Source organism: Myxocyprinus asiaticus, chromosome 36, assembly GCF_019703515.2.
Source record: "Myxocyprinus asiaticus isolate MX2 ecotype Aquarium Trade chromosome 36, UBuf_Myxa_2, whole genome shotgun sequence".
Taxonomy (NCBI): Eukaryota; Metazoa; Chordata; class Actinopteri; order Cypriniformes; family Catostomidae; genus Myxocyprinus; species Myxocyprinus asiaticus.
The window spans coordinates 16290369-16313790 of record NC_059379.1 but is presented as its reverse complement, the minus strand read 5'-3'; the positions used below and the strand labels follow the sequence as shown (position 1 = coordinate 16313790).

The 23422-nt window shown below is 42.2% G+C and overlaps 1 protein-coding gene across 1 annotated transcript in view; it reads left to right on the top strand.

Moving 5' to 3' along the window:
• The window catches only part of LOC127426996 (urotensin-2 receptor-like), a 79269-nt gene extending 56471 nt beyond the window's left edge, over positions 1-22798 (top strand). Inside the window, exon 3 of the mRNA XM_051674272.1 lies at positions 21084-22798. The gene's annotated coding sequence lies outside the window, so the exon portion shown is untranslated. The remainder of the gene's footprint in view (positions 1-21083) is intronic.
• The last annotated feature ends 624 nt before the right edge of the window (positions 22799-23422 follow it).

Sequence of the window (23422 nt, the reverse complement as noted above, 5' to 3'; positions counted from 1 at the left end):
TTTTGAAGACAGAAATTGAGTCAGCTTCATGGATGGAGTTGGGAAGATCATTCCACCCACATGGTATGATGAAACCGAAAGTCCGGTTAAGTGTTTTGGTGCCTCTTTGTGTTGGTACAACAAGGCGACGTTCCTTAGCCGACCGCAGGCTTCTAGTGGGCGCGTAGCTCTGCAGAAATTATTTTAGGTATGCTGGAGCAGACCTAGTGACTGTTTTGTATGCCAGCATCAGAGCCTTGAACTTGATATATGCATCAAACGGCAGCCAGTGAAAAGAGACAAGGAGTGATGTAATGTGCTCTTTTTGGTTGATTAAGGACCAGACGTGCTGCTGCATTCTGGATCATTTGCAGGGGTCTAATTGTACATGCAGGGAGGCCTGCAATGAGCGCATTACAGTAGTTCAGTCTAGTTATGACAAGTGACTGAACAAGAAGTTGTGTGGCATATTCAGAGAGGAAAGGTCTTATCTTCCTGATATTGTAGAGTGTAAATCTACATGATTTTGCGGTCTTTGAGATGTGGTCTGTGAAATTTAGTTTTTTATCGATGGTTACCCCTAGATTTCTGACCGTTTTGGAAGGCGTTACTGTAGTTGCACCCAGCTGCACGGTGATGATTTGTTCAACAGTAGGGTTGGCTGGAAAGACAAGAAATTCGGTCTTGGCTGGGTTAAGTTGCAGGTGGTATTCCTTCATCCAGGCCGAGATGTCTGCCAGGCAGGCAGAGATTTGAGCAGACACTGTGTTGTTGTTTGGCTGGAAAGACAATTAGAGTTGCGTGTCATCAGCAAAGCAATGGTAAGAGAAACCATGTGCCTGAATGATGGGTCCCAGTGATGTTGTGTATATAGAGAAGAGAAGTGGTCCAAACACCAAATCCTTAGGTACCCCAGTAAGTAGCTGATGTGGCTTGGACGTCTCACCTCTCCAGGCTATCTTGAAGGACCTACCTGAGAGATAGGAATTAAACCAGTCAAGCACAGTTCCTGTGATGCCCAGTGAAGAGAGTGTGGAGAGTAAGATCTGATGGTTGACTGTGTAGAAGGCTGCAGAAAGGTCCAGTAGAATCGGGACTTATGATCTGGATTCAGCTTTCGCCTGTCTCAGCGACTCAGTGACAGACAGCAGGGCAGTCTCGGTGGAGTGTCTGATTGAAGCCTGACTGATTGTCATCCAGCAGCTTGTTCTGTGAGAGATAGGCAGAGATTTGATTGAAAACTGCCCTTTCAAGTGTTTTCGCCATGAATGGGATGAGAGAGACTGGTCTGAAGTGTTCTATTTGTGTGGGGTGAAGTGCGGGTTTCTTCAGCAGTGGGGTTACTCGAGTCTGCTTAAATGTACTGGGAAAAGTGCCTGTAAGTAGTGTTGGGCCTCATGTATTCAGATAGAAGACAAAGGCAGGCCTAACACAGTCGTAAAACCTAATTCAGGCCCACACACCAAGTCATAAATCTTACTAATAAAAACCACACCAAAATCAAACAAAGGGAGTCCAAAACAGACTACAAATCCCATGAAACATTGCTCACTAAAGGATCGAACTCTCAACTCCTATTGGATGAGGCACAGAACAGAACGCACCTCAACCATGACATCATCAGGAGTAGAAATACCTCTGAAATGCTTCCGGGATTTGCTTCCAGCAACTTTGCTCGCCGTGTGTAGACACAGCTCATCGCTGCTCTCAGGTGTAGCCTTGCTGCTCTCAGGTGTAGCCTCGTGGCACAAGGAAGTAATGTCTGACTTGAAACTGTGGCCATACAATCTCTGTCTCGCTGGACGAGTTGAGATTACTCTGTGTTCCACCGAACACTAACAGATCCGAAGGAGACCGCCGAGCAATCCGCATCTTCATCTTCATTTGCCTGTAGAAGTGAAGAGAGAAAAGATTTCTCTTCCATCTTCAATCAAGTCGACGTTGCTGATTTCTCCGCCAGCCCGCCGAGAATCAGCAGCCGTACCGCCCGCCGACAGAGCGAGGAAACGGATCCCATCATCACCCGAGCATCAAGGAACCGAGTCGGAGTTAAAGGACAGATGAACACACATTCTGTGTCCTCATACGATTCAAGTAAGAGGTTTATGTCTGGGCAGAGATAGAATATTATAGTGTGTTATTCTTGTGTATCAAGGTTATTGCTTGTACAGTTTACGGACCACCGAGTCCGCTCATTGCGGCTAATACTCAGGGTATTAATTATCACGAATGAGATTTGCTGTATTGTAGTCCAACCACATTGGACTGTTGTGCATTTCTGTCATCGCGGGTGAGACCGGCAAACTGAGTTTATCCATTTAAGAATAAAAGACTGCGGGACGGTTTACGAGCCGTCCACCGCGTCTCTGAGTGATAAACTAACAGCTGCTTTCTCTCCCACGATCGCAAAACTGGCTTTGGGGCCATCGCTTAATTATCTCTCTCTCTCGTACTAACCACACACACACACACGACCCCTCACAAACATTCTCGCACACATTTTTGGCTAGTAGATAGCTTCGTGATAAAGCTCAGCTTTGTCCCTAAGCTATCGTACAAGCGGATACACGTGGTAACTGGTAGACGCCATTGACTGGTTTCTCTCCATCCACATTCTCTGGCCGGAAGTCTCGCGTGACATACTCTCCATGAGAGTCACGTCCGCCATTTTGTGTGCATCCCTCCTCACACACACACACACACACACACACACACACACACACACACACACACACTCGCTCTCGCTCTCACACACACACACCCTCATGTGTTATAGGATTATTTTGATTTCCATATCTAATCATATCACTGTTTAGTTTGTAGTTGTAAGTCGGAAGTTTATTGACTGCATTGTATTAATTATTAATTGATATTACTGCATAAATAACTTAGTTATATTACAAAGAGAAGTGTTTTGGTTTGTTTTGCATACACCTGTGTCATGCTGACGGGATGTCAGTGCTCGGATTCAATCCTTCATTCATTGTTTTTTCCCGAAAATCGATATTCTTCGGATGTCGATTTTCCTAAGAAAACAATCTAATATTGAGACTGTTATACTATCTGGTTATTAGTCACTGATTCCAGGGTGGTGCCCTGGCAATATTAATCCTTATTAATATTCTATTGATTTTTGATAATTGATAATTATCTTTGATGATTGTTGATTTTGAAGGATCAATAAGCTAGTGTTAATTTTAATTAATGTTTCATCGATGTTAATGATTGGTGATTGTCTTTGATAATTGATGATTTAAAGGATTAAAAAAGCTAACATTGATCTCATCAATGTTCTATTGATTTTACTAATTAATAATTATCTTTGATAATTATTAATTATTGCTAATAACCAAACCCGCTCCTAAACGTAGCGCACTACATTTACTGGAGCCCCATATGAGGTTTTAATGAGTTAGATTCAATTAATTAATTTAAATATTATTTAATAACTAAAGAAATAATTATTCATTATTTCTGATAGTAACACTGATCTAAACAACCAGTAAAGCCCTACAGCAGAGATGTGTTAATTATGTGAGTGAGTGCATGTAAGACGGATGGAGAGATGGCCTGGAGAAGGTGAGAAGGAATGGGGTCAAGGGAACAGGTGGTGGGGTGGTGGGAGAGGAGGAGTTTAGAGACCTCAGTGTCAGTCAGAGGAGAGAACATAAAGTTGCATACAGGAGACAGGTGTTTGATGGTGTGGTGCTGAGAATGTATTGCTGATGGTTGTAACCTTATTAGTAAAAAAATGTGGCCAAGACATCTGCTGTCATTGATGTGTCAGGTGGTGGAGGAGGAGGGCAGAGAAGTGTGTTGAATGTTCTAAACAAGCTGAGAGTGTCTGTGGTGCTGTTGATCTTGTTCTGGTATTAGGAATTTTTGAAGATTTAACGTTATCTGAAAAAGTTGCAAGCAGAGACTGATACTTACCTAGATCTGCTGGATCTTTAGATTTCCGCCATCTCCTCTCAGCTGCCCTGAGGTCAGTCCGATGTTCCCGAAGGAATGAAAAAGATAGATAAAGTCTGTAATTAACATTTCTTTGAGAGGCTTTCCCCTTTTGTTAAATAAATTACACTCAGTCATACCTCAAATGTAAATTTTGAAAATGATTACCTTTTAAAAGGTAAAGCCAGTGGCAAGCTGACTCCAAACAAATAGCACAAAAAAGTCCTGGTTACTTTCGTAACCTTCGTTCCCTGATAGAGGGAACGAGACATTGTGTCGATGTAGTGACACTAGGGGTCACTCTTGGGAGCCCCAAACACCTCTGCTTTTTTTAAAAAAGGCCAATGAGAATTGGCGAGTGGAATTTGCATGCCACTTCCCCAGACATACGGGTATAAAAGGAGCTGGTATGCAACCAATCATTCAGGTTTTGTGCTGAGGAGCCGAGACCAGGTCCCAGCCATTTCAGCAGGTAGTTCAGCGTTGTGGCAAGAGGGAGGTTACGAAAGTAACCAGGACATTCCCTATCTGTCACTCACTCGACGTTGTGTCGATGTAGTGACAATAGGGGTCCCTATACAAAACGCCACAACTATCTGAACTGTGTTACGTGAACTGGTGGTGTGTGACGGGCAGACCGCTGTGTGCTTCGTAGCCAGCACACCAGGCCATCACTTAACCTCCCCCAACACTCTTATGAGCGTCGAATGGTCCATCAGGAACAAGTCGACTGCCCAACTATAGGGACAGGCTTACCCAGTCGAGGCCTCTTTCCCTCTCTTTTCTCCCCAAAAAGAGTGGAATTTGTTAACTGACTGGGAGCCATAAGTGTCTGTGTCAGGGGGAAGACACCACGGAGACCACACCCCACCGAAAAAGGGGGGGGGGGTATTTTGAGTGGAATACGTCACATGGTCTTACCGAGTCTTGTCGAAGTATGTCATGTGGAGAGGTCCCATGGTAGGTCCTAACCGAAGGGGGAGGAGTTTCTACAGAGCATGGCGACTGGGGGCAGATGGGCCTCTGCCCAAGGAAGATGCAGTTTGCTGACAGGGAAACGATTTTGTGGAAGATATCACATGGGGTCACCTTAGGGGAACCAGCACATGTGGAGCACCTACCACAGTACAGGGGCTCATTAGCGCACGTACTGGGCAGGTCAGCGAGTTTCTCCGCAAACTCAACTGCCAGAGGGCTAAGGAGGAAATTCATCCAGGGATCACAGTCTGTGAACATGACTGGGAGTCAAGAGTGCATGACTTCACCTCAAGGGAGGGGAAAGGTGCTATGCGCAAGCAGTACACTCGGCCAGCTGTCCCGGAACTTACCTGCTCGTGCCTGCCAATACACGGGACGAGACCGGCTCAACCCAGAGATTGTAGAACCTCGCAAAGGTGTTGGGTGTTGCCCAACCCGCTGCTCTGCTGATGTCTGCCAAAGAGGCACCACTGACCAGGGCCCAGGTTTTTTTAGCTTTTTTGTCAGTCCAATTGAGTCACATGTTCCGTTGCTGCCTTGGATTGCGCTCACGGGGAGGGTCGAGCACATATGGGAAAGCACGATGTTAAGCTAATTAATTAAATCAACTTATGTGCAGTTAACGTTTCCTAACTGTGTCTGTCTTAGTGGAACAGTCATTCTTTTTTCATAGTCTAATATAGATTATGTCAATATTTTTGTTTGATCGGTCACTGTTCATTTCCATTCGTGCTGAAAAAGGTTTGACTGGTTTTGCAGCGTAACACTCTCCTTTCTTCATATTTAAAGAAAGCAGCAGTTCCTTTCCTTTCCAGTCACTATAAAAACTGTTAGTTTCTTTTTTCTTTTCTTTTTTTTAAGTAATGAAAGGCAGTTTTACATAGTTCCTCTGTAGCAGCAGATTTGGATCCATTGAGAAAGGCAGCGGGTGGCTGAACAGATCGAGATGACCCGTGCTGTTTCATTCTTTGTCTGGGGGAAAATTGTAATGTGTCAAACAGTGATGGCATTTGCGATAACTGGCGTGATGAAGAAACCATGTCTTCCATGTTTTCTTGGCATGTTTCAGAAGATGAAAGTCAAAGAGATATGGTTTGCTTGGTGACATTTCCACAGTATTTGTCCAATTGTTGTAAACGGTGCAGCGACTCTCTCATCTATGGGTTCTTCTCATTTATAAAATTGTACATCCTCGTTCCCTTTCCTTGCATAATTTCTTCGCGAATTTTCTGTGAAATATCAAGAATATTTTTATTATTAACTGTGAGCATTTTTGGGCGTAACCTTGTTATTTTCTTTTTGATTCTCTCATGAATAATAAAAAAACAAGTTTCTCTGCGGATTATAAAAAGCTGGTATTTAAAACACATTTCATTTTAACGTGGTGAGGCCTATGTTTAAAATTCGATTCCCTGTTCAGTTCTTTATTTATTTTAAATGCATCGACAGATTATTTTCTTTATTTATTTATAGCCTACATATGAGCCATTCATTTATTATTGTAGTATTTTGAAACACTGACATTCAACCTGGAATTTAGACTCTTAGACTATCATCTAAGAGTGAGTTAGGCTACCTTTTGTAAATTAATGTTTGGTTTGATTGTTCTAAAGTTGATATTTGATATATTTTATGTGCCATTTTCTTTCTATATTTCGATTTTTTTTTAAGTGTAGGTTTAAATACTCTGTAGTTGAAATTAGAGGTGAAATTAAAGAATTTAGCCCTTGGAATTCATTTATGAAATAGAGGTAGGCTAAATTTGCACCTCATTAAATAACATGACATTATTTCACGCCTTTGTAAATGTACTATTACACCATATCTATTGCTTTTTAGTGTTATTAGTGCTCTCTTATTTCTTGTTTTGTACTTAGTTAATACACCCGAACACATAAATCATGATGAATTTATGAGTAGCTATGCGTAATGTTACTATCCACACACTGTTTTAGGCATTCTAGGTGTTTTTATTTGTTCTATTGCTTTTATTTCATTTATATTCAGATTTATTAATTTTACTTGTTATGTAATGAAGACACAAACAAAAAGAAGTATTGATAAAACATGCATCTAAGGGTGAAAAACACCGCTACACCAAACAAAGCACCACTCTTCTGCTCTGATTTTGATGACTTTGACAGTTTTGTGCAAACAAAGGTTATAGTTATTAAGCTTATTTATTTTTTGAATTTATGTTATCCTATTGAAGGGCTGTGCTTAATGTCTAAGAAACGCATCTGATTGGTGTCTTATGGAAATTACTCCAACCTAATGCCTCTAAGGAACCTGATGATCAGGTCATGCTTCATGAGGGACTTACCGTCTACTGCGTCGTGGTGTGCCGCTATAGCGACCACATACACCTTCAAGGTGGAGGGGGACAGCCGCCCCTCCAGCCTCTCCTGCAGGAAGGAAAGCACTGACCCGACTGCGCATCTCTGGGGGTCTTCACGTCGGGAAGAACACCACTTAGCGAACAAATGCCACTTCAAGGCATAAAGGCGCCTCGTAAAGGGAGCCCTGCCCTGAGTGATCGTGTCTACCACCACCAGTGGTAGGCCACTTAGGTCTTCCACGTCCCATCCAAGGGCCAGACATGGAGATTCCAGAGGTCTGGTTGCGGGTGCCAGATGGTGCCTCGTCCCTGAGAGAGGAGGTCCTCCCTCAGGGGAACTCGCCTGGGAGGGGCTGTCGCGAGGAGTGTGAGCTCCGAGAACCAAGTGTGGGTGGGCCAGCAGGGCGCCACCAGGACGACCTGCTCCTCATCCTCCCTGACCTTGCACAAGGACTGTGCAAGCAGGCTTACTGGGGGAAACGCATACTTGCGCTGCCCCTGGGGCCAGCTCTGTGCCAGCACGTCTGTGCCGAGGGGAGCCTCGGTCAGGGCGTACTAGAGAGGGTGTGATTGCCACGCGACTGCACCATACCCATTTTGGGACTCGAGTGTGAAGCCACTGCTGGAGTGGTCTCATATGCATCAACCTGAGCGGCGTGACTGCCACTGAGGACGCCATATGCCCCAGGAGCCTCTGAAATTGTTTCAGTGGGACCGCCGTTCTCCACCTGAATGACTTCAGGCAGTTCAGCACCGACTGCGTGCATTCGCTCATGAGGTGCGCTAACATAGAGACTGAGTCTAACTCCATCCCAAGAAAAGAGGCTCTGATCCGGGAAGACCTTGCTCTTTTCCCAGTTGACCTGAAGCACCAGGTCCCTGTGCGCACACAACAAGTCTCGAGACTGAGCTAGAATCATCCAGTCATCGAGATAATTGAGGATGCAAATGCCCACTTCCCTTAATGGGGCAAGGGGTGCCTCTGCAACTTTCATGAAGATGCGAGGTGACAGGGACAGACCAAAGGGGAGGACCTTGTACTGGTACACCCGACCCTCGAAGGCGAACAACAGAAAGGGCCTGTGCCAAGGTAAAACTGAGATGTGGAAGTACGCATCCTTCAGGTCTACCGCCGTCAACTAATCTTGATGCCGGACGCACGGAAAAATGCGTTACTGCGTCAGCATCTTGAACGGGAGACTGTACAAGGCCCAGTTCAGTACTCGCAGGTCCAAGATTGGCCGCAACCCACTGCCTTTCTTTGGCACGATGAAGTAGGGTCTGTGGAACCCTTTCTTCATCTCGGCTGGAGGGACAGGCTCTATCACGTCCTTCTGCAGAAGGGTCGTGATCTCCGCACACAGGGCAGCGGCATTCTCGCCCTTCACTGAGGTGAAGCAGACGCTGCTGAACCCAGGCGGGTGCCTGGCGAACTGAATCGCATAGCCGAGTTGGATGGTCCTGGCCATTGGAGAGTGCTAGCCATGCCTCCAAGCTCCGGGCGAGGGACACCAAGGACACAATGGCATTTGACGTACCTGCGGGTGGGACCTCGTGGCAGGGTGGAGCAGGAGATGCCACATCGAGGAGCCTTGCATCCCGAGCTCATGGCTGTGCTGAGGGGAACATTGAAGTACTTACCTTGCTCCACATACCCACCATTGGACCGGTTAGCAATGGGGAAGGAGGGAGATCATCCTTGTGACTCGCCACAACCACCTTGGCGTGAGTGTGCCACAGCTGGGCGCGCAGGTGCAGGGGGCCTGCCTCTGCAGCACCGTTCCTGCTGTGAATTTGTGGTGTCCGGCGATCATAACAACGGCAGCTGTAAGCACCAGGTGTGTGACCCAGGGTATGAGGAAACCGCTCTTTCTTTGTAAATGTGGGTACCGCAACCCCTCGGGCATGTAGCGAAATCAAAATTAAAGGAAACAAAGGATTCTCCTCCCGGCCCTCCATGGGGGATGGAGTGGTCTGTTCACCACCTCCAAATTTGTAGCGGGTCTCCATGTCCCTGGGTCGCCCATCTCAGGGGTGCTTTGAAGCCTTTCTAGGGTTCTTGGTGGCGGACCGTGAGACAGGGGTGTTAGCTTACTGCGGGGGGCTCTATACCAGGGCCGGGCTGCAGTGGAGCCGGTGTCATTGCTGCAGGGGGATGCCCCTGGCGACGAGCAGATGGGTGCGGGACCTTGATCTGTGCCGGGGCAGGATGTGTTGTATGACCTCCGCCTGCTTCTTGACCACCGAGAAATGCTGGTCAAAGTCCTCGACGGTGTCTCCAAATAGGCAAGCCTGGGAGATGGGGGCATCAAGGAAATGCACCTTGCCAACCTCCCTCATCTCGACCAGGTTAAGCCACAAGTGGCGCTGCTGGACTACAAGGTGGACATCGCCTGCCCAAGAGTCCGCGCCGTGACCTTTGTCGCCTGGAAGGCAAGCGTACTGGGGAATGGGAGGTGCGTGGTGGATTACCCGGTGGAACCACTCCCATTGGGGTCCCCAAATCGCCCCCAGTGCTAACCGACGCGGCCTCATACCCGTAGGTAGAAGGACTGGGGCGGGGAGTAGCTGGAGTGGCTTTCCCTCTGAAGGAGGAAAGCTGTGACCGCAATGTTGCCATGGTCATGTTCTCGCAGTGAGAACATGATCCATCCACGAACGCTGTTTCAGCGTGGGCGCGGCCCATGCAGGTGAGACAGTGATCGTGGCTGTCAGAGGTGGAGAGGTAGCGATCGCAACCAGGAACTAAACACAGATGGAAAGACATCTTTAAAGAGACACTCTCCATCAGTGCCACTCTTTTAGAGAAAATATACTCTTTTTTTGTAAGAATATATACTCTTTTAGGCTGTCGAAGCACCCAGGGGCGTTCTCTGCACTCAATCCGTGCACGAGGGGGAGAAACCACTGTAATGTGCTGTAAATCCAACAGCATGCAGAGGTGAATGGACCGGCAGTGGAATTCAGCTCTCTGTGAATCAACCGCTCGGCTCCGAAGAAAAAATCTGAATGAGTGGTTGCGAGCCAGCTCCTTTTATACCGAATGTCCAGGGGAGTGGCATGCAAATTCCACTTGCCAATTCTCACTGGCCTTTTCTCAAAGATCAGATGTGTTTGGGGTTCCCAGAGCGACCCCTAGTGTCGCTACATCAACACAACGTCGAGTAAGTGACAGATAGGGCACTACATTTACAGTAATCACCTCATTCAGGGGAAGGCTACATGTTCACCTTCTTTACAGATAGGCTTCATTTCACTCTCTATTGAGCTGAGACATATTTTGCACTGCCTCTTATGTCGTGTATGGAAAATATGTGCACAAAAGAAGTGGCAAGAGCACAAGAAAGTGATGTAAAACTGTCTGAAGATGTAAAATGCAATCAAATGCAACAATTACTGATTAAAACAGGTGTTTTATACATTTCCTGTGATTTATACTGCTTGTTGCAGCAGTATGAACTTCGCATAAATGGCTGTGGTGGGTTGGGTTTGGTTGACCCTGGTGCCCCCTCAAAACAATTAGGTGCATGATGCCCCTGATGGCCAGGATTACTGTGCAGGGCACATGATAGATGGAGCATAGCTGATAAGGAGAGAAAGAGATGTAGAGAGAGAAAGAAAGAGAGAGAGAGGGAAAGACAATGATAGCACCTATTGACTTTCGATTGAAGCTTATGTAGTGCTCTATGAAATTCGTTTAATTTTTTTCCAAATTCCAATAAAAAAAATTCTGAGTTTTATGATTTATTTGTATCTAAATTCCATGTTTTATTAACCCTTTCATATGTAACGTCACACATATGTGAAGGTTAATAACTGGGCCCCGCAGAGTAGCGTCACACATATGTGTTTCTGCAACAGCCTGTTATGTTACAAGCTGCCAGATTCCACTCGGCTTTTGCACCAACACAGGCTGCGATGGTCAAGCATCTGTAATTTATATTCACTCAAACAGTTACTCATACAGTCTTTTAAACCACAGAACAAGTTTATTTTATACACATACATCCAACTCGTTACCAAAATACCACAATAAAAAGTTTACAGCTCTTATACGCACAGTCAATACATCAAACGCGATCTTCTTCCGATGCATGATGCCATTTATTTACATTAGTAGCGGTTGTCATTCGTCAAACAAACAGCTACTCAAAGAGTCTTTTCAAGTACATAATATGTTTATTTTATGTAACAAACAGCCAAAGTACCATCAAGTATCGTTACAAAGTACCACGATAACAGTTCACAGTTTGTATATGCACAGCCATCATATCTAAATGCGATCTTCCCATGCATGCAGCCACGTCTGCTGATTAGGTGCAGATGTGGTTTTAATTCACACAAACTGCAACTCAAACAGTCTTTTCAGGCATATAATTTGTTTGTTTTCTGAAACAGACAGCCAAACTGTCACAAAAGCACCACAGTAACAGTTTAAAACTCGTATACTCACAGTGAAAACATGATGATTGAGCGCGATTATCCGATGCACGCTGCCAAGCCTGTTTACATTAGCACTTGTCACACACACACACACAATGTCTGAGATGTCAAACAGTGCATAGGCAAACCGGACTGCCGATATTATTTGTTCATTTGTTTTTTACAGCTATAGAAACAAAATAAATAAAACAAAAAAGTACAGCAGACATAACCCATTTATTCACGTTTACTATATTATATAAAGTATTTCTTTATGACAATAAATAAAAAATTTTAATAAAAGAAAAGAAAAAAAATACTCATCTACACTCTGCCTTTGGCTGTGCAGTTTCACTGCAAAAATAAAGGGGGCACTGCAGAGGAATTTAGACCCTACTCATGAAAAGGTTAATCAAATCAAAATGCTTTCTAATTAAATTAATAAATAAAACTATAATCAAATGAAAACAGAACAATTACTTACCATTATACCGTTGTATAATGTTTATCAGATGAAATGCTTCTATACAGATTCTCACAGCACAATCTAAAACACATTTTTTTAAATGCAGTGCTGCACAACAATGCAGTGCAGTATTAATGAAACTTTAATTCAGTTCAACAGCACACTTGCTACAAAGGTACTGCTTAAATATACTGTAATGTCATTATTATTTTTATTATCATTATTTATTACCTAAAATTATATTTTAATATACAGTAGTAATCATTAATTTTTTTCTTTTCACAATTTCTTCAATTTTACGGCTCTTTTTAAAATTAGTTTTTATTTTGGTGGAAAACCGAGTAAGGCTCTTTCAAGTTTGTTTTTTGATGTCAGGTTCACACCTCTGGATATGCAGTTAACTACATGGCCCTGCATGCTTATATAACTGCAAAAAGCTGAGATTTAATTATAGAAATATATAGTGTGCTGCACGCTTCAATGTTAATAAGCACTCTGCTCTCTGTCATCTACTACACACAGAGTGCCTGTGATAAGTACGATGTGTGTTTTCAGTGTATGAGCAGAGTGCATATTTATTTCTTTAAATCTCTGCTTTTTTATCACAATTGTAATTTCATTAATTATGCATTCATACATTTATTTTATCCCAAATATGTCAAATTATGTGATATTTCATGTTTTATAGTTAATTCTGTTTTTATGACTGACTGGGTTTTGTGATTCTGTCCAAGTTTTCTGCATTACGGAAATCCTAGAGCCTTACTTATGTTCTCTCTGTCTAGTTGCCCTGCACCCAGTTTGTACTCTATTTCTCCCTTTCTCTCCCTCTTTTGCCTTCCCTCTCTCCGCATATCCTGATTTATGAAGCATTTCAGGTCATTCCACAGACTGCACTAGAATGCACAGTATTATGGCTTTCCACTTCAAGCCAAATATTATATTCCAGCAGCCTGATTTACAAGTTCAATGCATTTGCCCATCAATCAGACCAAAAAAATAAATAAACCTGTTTGAGAATTTGTACACATTTTTCCCCCGTATATTCCCCAGATTCCTATTCTAATTCCATATAATTCTAAACAGTTAAATGAGGCAGGTAAATCAAAGAGGCTTATCCTTCAGGCAAGAGGAGAGAAAGCGGAGCAAACCTAGCTGACTAACATCCACTTTTGGAACAAACAGTAAAATATCCTGGACAGGAGTCTCTTCCCAAAAATGTTTTTTCTCTCCACTTCACAAGTTTGCATATTTTAATAATCAGCCAGTATATATTTTTTTATTATTATTAAGAAATGAATCAGTGACAGCTAAAATAGGTGAGTCTGGGGCCTTCAGGGTATGTTGAAATCTACATTGTGCCCTGGAACTACTTGTAAAAATCACGGTCACTATGCCAATGCATAGCCAGGAAAGAGTACAAAATATCCAAAAATATTGTTCTGAACTCTATGGTGGAAAAACATCAAAGGCATTTAGTGAGCAAATTATGTGTCAATTACAGCAGCTCCTAAACAGTTTTCATTGCATTAACCAAAACCAAAGAAAAGACTAAGCAGACTGGTACAATCCTATATATCAGCTGTGCACAGGGGCGGGTTTTACGATTTCTGAGGCCCCAAGCAACCGATCAACCTGGGGCCCCATTTCGAAAATGTTTGTTTAAAAAATAATACAAAATTGATTTTAAATCATAATTTTAAATTCATCCTATCAGCCGTTGTAGCCAAGTACATTCATAATGTTTACTGAAACATAAAAATCTAGTTAAAGTTAATTAATGCATGTTTTCCAGTTTTCCGCAATACAGTGATAAAAAAACAGTATTTATCTACAGATATTTTTACAAAACACAGATATTTTTTTATGAACAGTGTGTAAACGTCTTGGTTACTGATGTAAACCCTGTTCCCTGATGGAGGGAACGAAACGTTGTGTCGATGTAGTGACACTAGGGGTTCGCTCTTGAGAGCCCCAATCACCTTTGCTTTATTCAGAAAAGGCCAATGAAAATTGGCGAGTGGAATTTGCATGCCACTCTCCGCCCCGAACATACGGGTATAAAAGGAGATGGCATGCACCACTCATTTAGATTTGTGCTGAGGAGCCGAGAGAGAGTCCCGGTCATGTCAGCGGTCCCTTCAGCGCCACGGCAGGAGGGACACAATGTCTCGCTCCCTCCATCAGGGAACAGAGGTTACATCAGTAACCAAGACGTTCCCTGTCTGTCACTCACTTGACGCTGTGTCGATGTAGTAGCACTAGGGGATCCTATACGAAACGCTGCAGGTGCTGAACCGTGTTGTGAGGTACGGAGGAGTGGACACGGGCAGGCTGCTGTGACTTGTGACCTTCTAGCGAGTTAGGTAAGGCATCTCCCTGGTCCCGATAAGGGTGGGAGGAGGCACTTACCCGAGGAGGCAACAGCCTTTCCTGATTTTTGTATTAAGCAATTTCCTGCCGAGCACCTGCTAGAATAGCGCTGGGGAAGTGCTCTTCCCTCTCCAGGAGTGAGAGCACTACAGAGACCACATCCTACCGGAGGGAGATTAATATGTTGAGAATACCTCACATGGACTTACCGATGGGGAAGTTCACATATGGAATGATGCCACTGGGGAGGATCCTATCTACGGAGAGGGAACACAGCAACAGTGGCCGAGGCAGAGTAGAGCTCTGATGAGGGGAAACACAGGGTTCACCTGAGGGGAAACCGAACAGTGGAAATGCATCATACGGGATTACCGAGGGAGGAATCACCACGTATGGAGCACTGAGCCCAAGACCGTGGGCTCACCTGAAAAGGGGCATACCACGAGTACTGGGCCCTACAGCGTTACTCCTCCGCCAAGTTCGCCACCAAATAGTACTTAAGAAATTAAAGAGGCATCCAGTGTTCACCAGTTGCGGGGAACTGTTGTGGACAAGATAGTGCACATTATCACCTTAAAAGGGGAAAGGTGCAAATGCAAGCATTACACCCGACCGGCTGCCCGGCGCACCTGTTGTTACCCCGTAACACTCGGGTTGAAACCGGTTCTATGTGCAGGTTGTAGAACCTCACAAAGGTATTCCGTTTCTATTTATTATTATTATAAACCAACAATAATTTATTGTTGTCCAGTTTGTGATTATAATTTGATAGAGTATTATTATTATTACTTTGAGGATTTGTTGTATACAATAGTAATATATTTCTTATTTAATTTACTTCACCAAGCGCTTATATTCTGATGATGCAGTGTATTGTTCACCATGTTGCAAAAGGCTGTATTTTATGTTAGCATCATTAGCAACATTCGTTACAGTATTGTAACAGTAGACATACAAGGCACATCGGCCCCTCAGCACACTAGAGCAGAAGGGGAAAAAAACATTGCTGAAAGTGCTGAAACTTTGCTTGGTGCAGAACAATCTGGAATAATGTTAAACATTGTAACAGTCACCTCTATGCAACCTGAACTTGTTCAGAACGCTAAATCTTTGTGACACATGCGCTAAAAACAATCTAGACATAGCGCAACGAATGAAACAGAACGTTTTCGAGTGAAACAGCATTTTTGAGACCTGAAGTTCTTTTTAACTTTTGTCACTGTGTTTAAAAATGTGCCGGTCATGTGAGACACTGAAGAAACAGCGAGACGCATTGCAGCAGGCATGGACGTTCGTCCACTGCTTGTTTACATAGGAAAACAATGGAAAAACATAGCAGATGCCGGTAAAAAAACACGTTCGGTATGAACGGCCCCTAACTCATCCATTCGCACGTATCTGTGAGTGAGAGCGCGTGTGCGAAACAAGTTCGGAAGGCCTGTATATTTTTTTCATAAATTACAAACCCAAACTAAAAGTCAAAGTTGAAAAACTGACCCAAACCAGTGGACCTCTAACATGAACAGCTTTGAGAGCGCTGACAACAGCGTATTCGCGCGTGACAAGAGAACAACATGTGACATGACATCCCTCAAGTGGTTTTTGCGGAGCTTTCCTACTGGGGCAGGGGCCCCCCACGCAAATGCGTGGTTTGCATAGTAGATAAAACCGCTACTGGCTGTGCACCTGAAAATGGAGATTGTCTAAAGCTTATTCTTTCAGTAATGTATTTTCACAAAAGTGATTAAATGGACTTTTAGTGTGAAAGAACCATACAAAATTACAAAGGCCTAAAGTATTTCAATTTCATCTGACCAGAACATCCTGGGAATTCACTCATACGATGCTGCTGTAGGTGTTAACAGACCAGATGATGGTTTTGTGCCTGACTAAATCTAATTTATTGGATTTTCCCTTCTTTCTTTTACTCAGTGATGACATTTCTTCTCAATTTCCTCATAATCAGAGTAAGGTGATTGTGGCCTTTTCTGCCTGGCTCCTCAGTCCTTGATCCTCTGGCCCTGATGCAAAGTCATTCTGTTTACAATGAGCACAAGCTTAATTTACTTTGAGCTAATTTCTAATGACTGCTTGCACATAATGATGTTGTCTTCCTTTTCTTGTCATTTCTGGAGAACAATAATTTATTGCACACATCAGGGGAGAAGTTTATGTAAGAAAAACTGAACAAAAACTAATGGAGAACATGTCTGTTAAATGAATTTTACCAAAAATACTCAAAGAATTTTGAATGGCAGATATGCAATTAATCAATGGTATTAAGAAGGATGTTTTGATCACTGATTTTGGCTGGTAAGACCTCTGAGATTTTGAGATGCTGTTGCCAGAGCTAATGGAATTCAACCAGTTGGAGATCATTTCCAGTGTAAAAAAATAAGTTTTCTAATCTGTGATCAGTAGGGCTGAGCGCAGCTGGTCTGTCCAGCAGATGTCACCTTGCTGAAATCCCACTGTGATAATTTCTCTGATGGGGTTGTGGACCTTGAAGTCTGTCCCTATTTCTCATTGCCCTGATTAATGGCCTGATTTTCCATTGACTCCCACACATAGCAGCCACATACCCTGGAATAATTTTGGGTCAGACCTGTTCACTGCACTGACACTTGCAACCAGTATTTTTACCATAAGCTGTGTTTGGCTGCAACATTCATCTTCTATTTTCATAATTGAAATTATGTATGGGCAGGATGATGGTGTGATGTCACACCGCACATGTCTGGTATAGGCATGGTGTAGGTTGTGTAAACTGTAGGTTGTTTATGATTGCTGAGCAATGGCACACTTGAGTAGCCACATGTGTGCAACTAAGCATACACTAGCTAGTATAATATCGACTGTTCCAACGCTAAATTCTAAATGGTCATGCCTTGTTCAAAACCATTGTAAAATGACTAAATGCACACTGCATATTCCATACTAAAGCGGCAAGTTCCTGCATTGTTTGGCAACCCAAAAGTGCTACAAAATCCTACAAATGAACTACTAGAATAATTATCTATTTTTAATATTGATTTTTAATAGGGGGCCTGGGTAGCTCAGTGGTAAAAGATGCTGGCTATCACCTCTGGAGTTCACTAGCTCACTAGTTCGAATCCCAGGGCGTGCTGAGTGACTCCAGCCAGGTCTCCTAAGCAACCAAATTGGCCCAGTTGCTAGGGAGGGTAGAGTCACATGAGGTAACCTCCTCGTGGTCGCCATAATGTGGTTCATTCTCAGTGGGGTGTGTGGTGAGTTGAGCGCAGATGCCACGGTGATGGCAAACAGAGGTTGTCCCATTGGATTGTGGATGCCATTTCTCTGGCTTACCAATCACAAGCCAATTTCCCCTCATCAGAGCTCTGTTCTGACTCAGCCTCTCCATAGATAGGGTCCTCCCCAGTGGTATCATTCCATATGTGAACTTCCTGTCAGTAAGTCCATGTGAGGTATTCTCCACATGTTAACCTCCCTCAGGTGGAACAGAGGTTACATGAGTAACCAAGACATTTTTCATATTGCTGTTGCCTCCATTTTATAAAAGCAATAAGCCACTATATTGTGATATAGCATTACTCATACAATGTGATGAACAGGAAGGTCTCTGTAGTGCTTTCACTCATGGAGAGGGAAGAGCACTTTCCCAGCGCTATTCTAGCAGGTGCTCGGCGGGAAATTACTTAATACACAAATCAGGAAAGGCCACCACCTGTAGCTTCCTCGGGTAAGTGCCTCCTCCCACCCTTATTGGGACCCGGGAGACACCTTACATAACTCGTTGGAAGGTCACGATGTGGTCGAGCGCTCGCTGCGAGGCACACAGCAGCCTGCCCGTGTCCGCTCCTCCGTACCTCGCGACATGGTTCAGCTCCCGCGGCGTTTTGTGTAGGAACCCCCAGTGTCACTACATCGACACAATGTCGAGTGAGTGACACACAGGGAACGTCTTGGTTACTGATGTAACCTCTGTTCCCTGATGGAGGGAACGAGACGTTGTGTCCCTCCTGCCGTGGTGCTGAACGGACCGCTGACATGGCCGGGACTCTCTCGGCTCCTTAGCACAACTCTGAATGAGTGGTGCACGCCATCTTCTTTTATGTCCGGGGCGGAGAGTGGCATGGAAATTCCACTCGCCAAGTTTCATTGGCCTTTTCTGAATAAAGCAAAGGTGATTGGGGCTCTTAAGAGTGAACCCCTAGTGTCACTACATCGACACAATGTCTCATTCCCTCCATCAGGGAACAGAGGTTACATTAGTAACCAAGACGTTTTTCAAATTGCTGTTGCCTCCATTTTATAAAAGCAATAAGCCACTATATTGTGATATAGCATTACTCATACAATGTGATGTACAGGAAGATTTTGGTCATACCTACCTATCCTAATCGATATGATGATGCTTTGTTGTAAACACATGTATTCTTGCTATGATAGAGTGCAGAAAAACAATATTGCTGTATGAGTTTTATCTTATGCCAAGAATGTAATGCATACATGTTAGCTTAATAATGCAGCTCAAATGGCCTTTTATGACTTAATTTGGTTGAAATGGTGAGTGAGAAATGTAGCAATACTTATACAAACACAGACATTACAGACACAACAGGTTCTATTCACTGGGTCAGCAATTCTTTGGAGCAATCAAACAGAACATTCTATTATTGCTCTGTCATTCAAGAGCTATGTAAAATGCAGACTTATATCTTAGTTTCAGATAGCGTCAGAGGTTGTGGTAGATTTGGACTCATGGCATGACAAGACACAGCATACACCAGCTGCTGTATGTGTCATCAACTGCTCAGGCAGTGGTACAAGCCCGCTGATCAGTGACACATATGAGTTTGATTCCAGACAATTTTCAGGTTTAAATACAAACAAAGCTGTGCAAGAGAAATGCTCATGGTCAGTTGTGAGGCGGCAATATGAACGACAGAAAATTGAAGTATTGTTTACTTTTTTGTGACCAGTTTGTATTACATTTTTGTATACTCTGGGAAAAGTAAATCATAATCCATACATCATCATAGAATTTACGATCACTGTAACATTCGTACAAAGGGATAAAAAAATAAATAATAATAATAATAATTATTATTATTATTATTATCATTATCATCATCATCATCATCATTATCATAAAATATAATACCCAGAGCAACATATTTATACAAAATGCCCAGGTCATTCATATGGGTGGAATCCCAGACTATATGTAAAACATTTTTGTAGCTGAAAAAAGAGAGAAAAGATTACATTAATTTCAAGTAATTTTTATGCTCTATGAATAGATTTGTATGAATAGAAATGGGTTGTGCAATGTTAAAAAATGTGTTAGTGTGTATCATTTACCAGTTTAAAGTAGCACTAATGTTTTGAAGATCTGCTCACCAAAAGTCACACAAAAGACCTTTATACATGGCTTTACATTTACAGTAAGTCATTTAGCAGATGTTTCTATCCAAAGTAACTTTACAAATGAGGAACATAACAAGCAATTTGTCATACAAAGTCAATAATATCTACAGTATTGCACTGCCAAGTTCTCACAGTGGCTGGAGTAGTAAAGATGCCAGCTCAGAAAAAGAGATAGACAAGGATTTGTTTATTTTTCTTTTTTTTTTTTTTTTTAATTGTAAAATAGTAAGTACATTTAGTGTGGATTGGTTAAGTGCTCATGAAACAGGTGTGTTTTCAGCTGTTTCTGGAATGCTGAGATTGTCTCAGCAGTTCGTGTGGAGGTTGGAAGCTCATTCCACCACAGACTAACAGAAAGAGTGAATGATCATGAAATGACTTTGTGCTTCTTTGCAACAGGACCACCAGGCAATGCTCGTTCATTAACCACAGAGAGCAAGTTGGGTTTTATCCAGGATATGCATAAATATGTGTATATAACTTGAGTAATCTTTCATTAACTTCCAATTTATATAACATGCATCTTCAATTATACTAAGTAATCAACTAATAGTAATATGTTTTTCCACTTAAGTACCTTTCCTTCATTAGGGTTAGTTATTTTGAGTGAAAACCTCACCAAGCAACTTTGAGCATCATCTAAATGTCCCTGAAGAGCAAAATGATGCCTTTTAAAGGCATACATTTTTCAAAAGAGCCTTATTTTTGGTTATTCAGATTTGGAAATTATTTTATCAGGTTGCCAACTGGGAAGCACCATTGTTATGGTGCCAGGTTTCTAAAACACTGAGGCATGCTGGATTCCCTCTTTTACATTTAAAGCACTGCAAATTATAACTTAATACATTGTATTATAGCCCACAATATGTAAACCACCCTTTTCTATGGATCAAAACCTGTAGGTGCAATGCATTCTAGTAACCGAGCACTACCGTAATAGGCAATATTGTAAAATGAAAGGCTAGATAATGCAGAGTCTTGGCCACTGTGCATGGCTTAATCAATTCCACACAGAGGGAAGAGTGTGCTCAGTCACATACTGTTCTTTCCTTTCTGCTCAAAACCTGACCGATCTGGGTTAGCATGAACAGACAGATCAACAGAATGTCTATCTGCCAAATCAACTACAAATAGTTTAACTGGTTGTTTTTGTTTCTGTTACAGGAGAAGATGACTGTCTGGGGCAGGACAAGTGCAAAGCAAGCCAAGATGGCTGGTATCTCCCTTCTCTGGGCATAAGAGGAAGAACAGAGAAGTAGGAGGAGAGTGGGCAAGAGAAGCAAAGCAAGTCACTGCAAGAAAATTTCTTCTATCCATGAGAGGTCTTTCCACATTAAGAGGCCAATGTGGGTTTGGAATTGCCGCCACCTCATCTGTTGATTAGTTTCAATAAATTCAATCACAGATGACTTTTAAGAGGGAAAACCAATTCTCAGTTCATCAGTTTTCCCGAACTCTGGGCTATTGTCACTGTAAACTGAAGTTAAAATAAGATTCTGCCCTTATTATTTTGCACATCCATCACACTGTCATCAAGGATCAAGATTCAAAACAAAGCGATTAAAAAGAGATAAATCTGGCAATTTTGATCTCCTCCCCTTCCAAGTGACACTTTAATGAGAGTATTTCCTTCAAATAACTGCAATAGTAGCTATTAAAATAATTTAAAACATGATTTTGTGATTGGTCAGACCTAACAGGAAGAGTATTTTCTTGTGCAGAATCAATAACTCTTATATTAATGAAGATCCCAGCTATATTTGATCTTATGCAGTATATCTGACAGCTAAGCTATTCTATTCAATATGTCTTTAATGATTTGTCGAATTTCATTGTAGGCTCCTAAGTGGCAATATAGCCATGCATAGCCTTCTATATCAGTGTTGGAGGAAATCCAGAGTACTTACTTTTTTTATTTTTGAGAGTGCTGTGTTTCAATACCTGGGCCTGTTAAATGGATTCCGTCTGCTATGTGAAGATTCTGTCTCCTCCATCCTGTTTCTTAGACTCACAGAACCTGAGGTTGACAAGTCTGGAGGCTTCATGTTGACCTTATACTGACCTGAGATCTGTGTTCTACCAACTACAATGCAGAGGATGCTTGGCTTTGACTTCTAATAAGTTATGATAGCAGGCTTGTCATTTTAACTTTTCATACTGACAAGTCGGTGACCTAGATGAAAGGTCAGTACACACATGATGTGTAGGATTTGCAAAATATGAGAATCGCAGAGTGAAACTGACCAACTTGGCAACTTTAACTTCCTAACTACCAAGAAATTAATAAGTTATCTTCAATGCACAATGGCAAAATGGTGCTTATTATTTTTGGACTCTGTGTTTGTTTTACACACAAAAAATAAAATAAACAGTACTGCCCATTAGATGTAGTCTGTATGTTGCTCCGAAATGTTAAATTAGTCAAATCAGAAGAATTAACTATTTTGTTTTCGTACAGAGATCATACATTTACTTAATCTCTGTGTTGTCACATTTTAAATGTACAGAGTGTGATAAAAAGTATATGGGAAGTAAATATTGCAGCTATAATTAAGTTACATTTTTGCGACAACTTTGTTTACACAAAAGCTAACGGCAATCATTTATCATGTGAAGCACACAAACACTTATTCAATGAAAATAAAAGAATAGAAGAGCCTTTTTTGCACCTATTACAACCTGCACTTTGAGAGCAGAGGAGAAAATAGACTTTCACTTCCTAAAAGACATAACAAAAAAATCTGATTCACTTTATATTAGGTATATTTAACTACTATGTATGTACATTAACAATTAATATTTTGATACAACAGTACTTGTTCTATATGCATGTTGTTCTGTGCAACTATTGTAAGATTTATATTTGCTGCTACCAAAGATAGGGGTAGGGTAGGGTAGGGTTTGGGGTCAGGGGTAAATTTAGGACTTGGAGCAGGTTCACTGACAGACTTCAAATAAACAGAATATCACATGAGAATCTTGCAAGATTTTGGGAGGGATTGGGATGAGGGTTACCTTCTAGCCACTAAAAAAAATTAAGCAAAGTGTAAAAACATGTATGTTCATACTGTATAAGTACATAATAATTAAAAAGCCTAATATAAAGTGGGACCATTTTTGTGTAAATCAGAGGAACAAAGCCTTCCACAGAGAAGAGAATTCTGAGTCCCAAGGCTGAATTTCATGCCTTAAGTCTGCTGTGTAACAAGTTAATTTATTTGTAATTAAATGTTTCTTACGGATATGCTTTGGAAAGAGATTTATTGTGAAAATTATACAAACAACCTGTGCCTGTAAGGAAGTTAAACATGCAATGCAGGAATGCAAAAATGATATTTTTTTAATGATATGCTCTTTGTTGATGTCTACACAGATTATATCTATGGTTTCTCATTGTATATTTGTTTTGCTATTGTGATTTTGTGAAGTCTATGTAAATTTGTGGAATTTCTCACTGTATCTTATTTTAAAGACTTGATGCTTGCTGAGCAATGTACCATGCA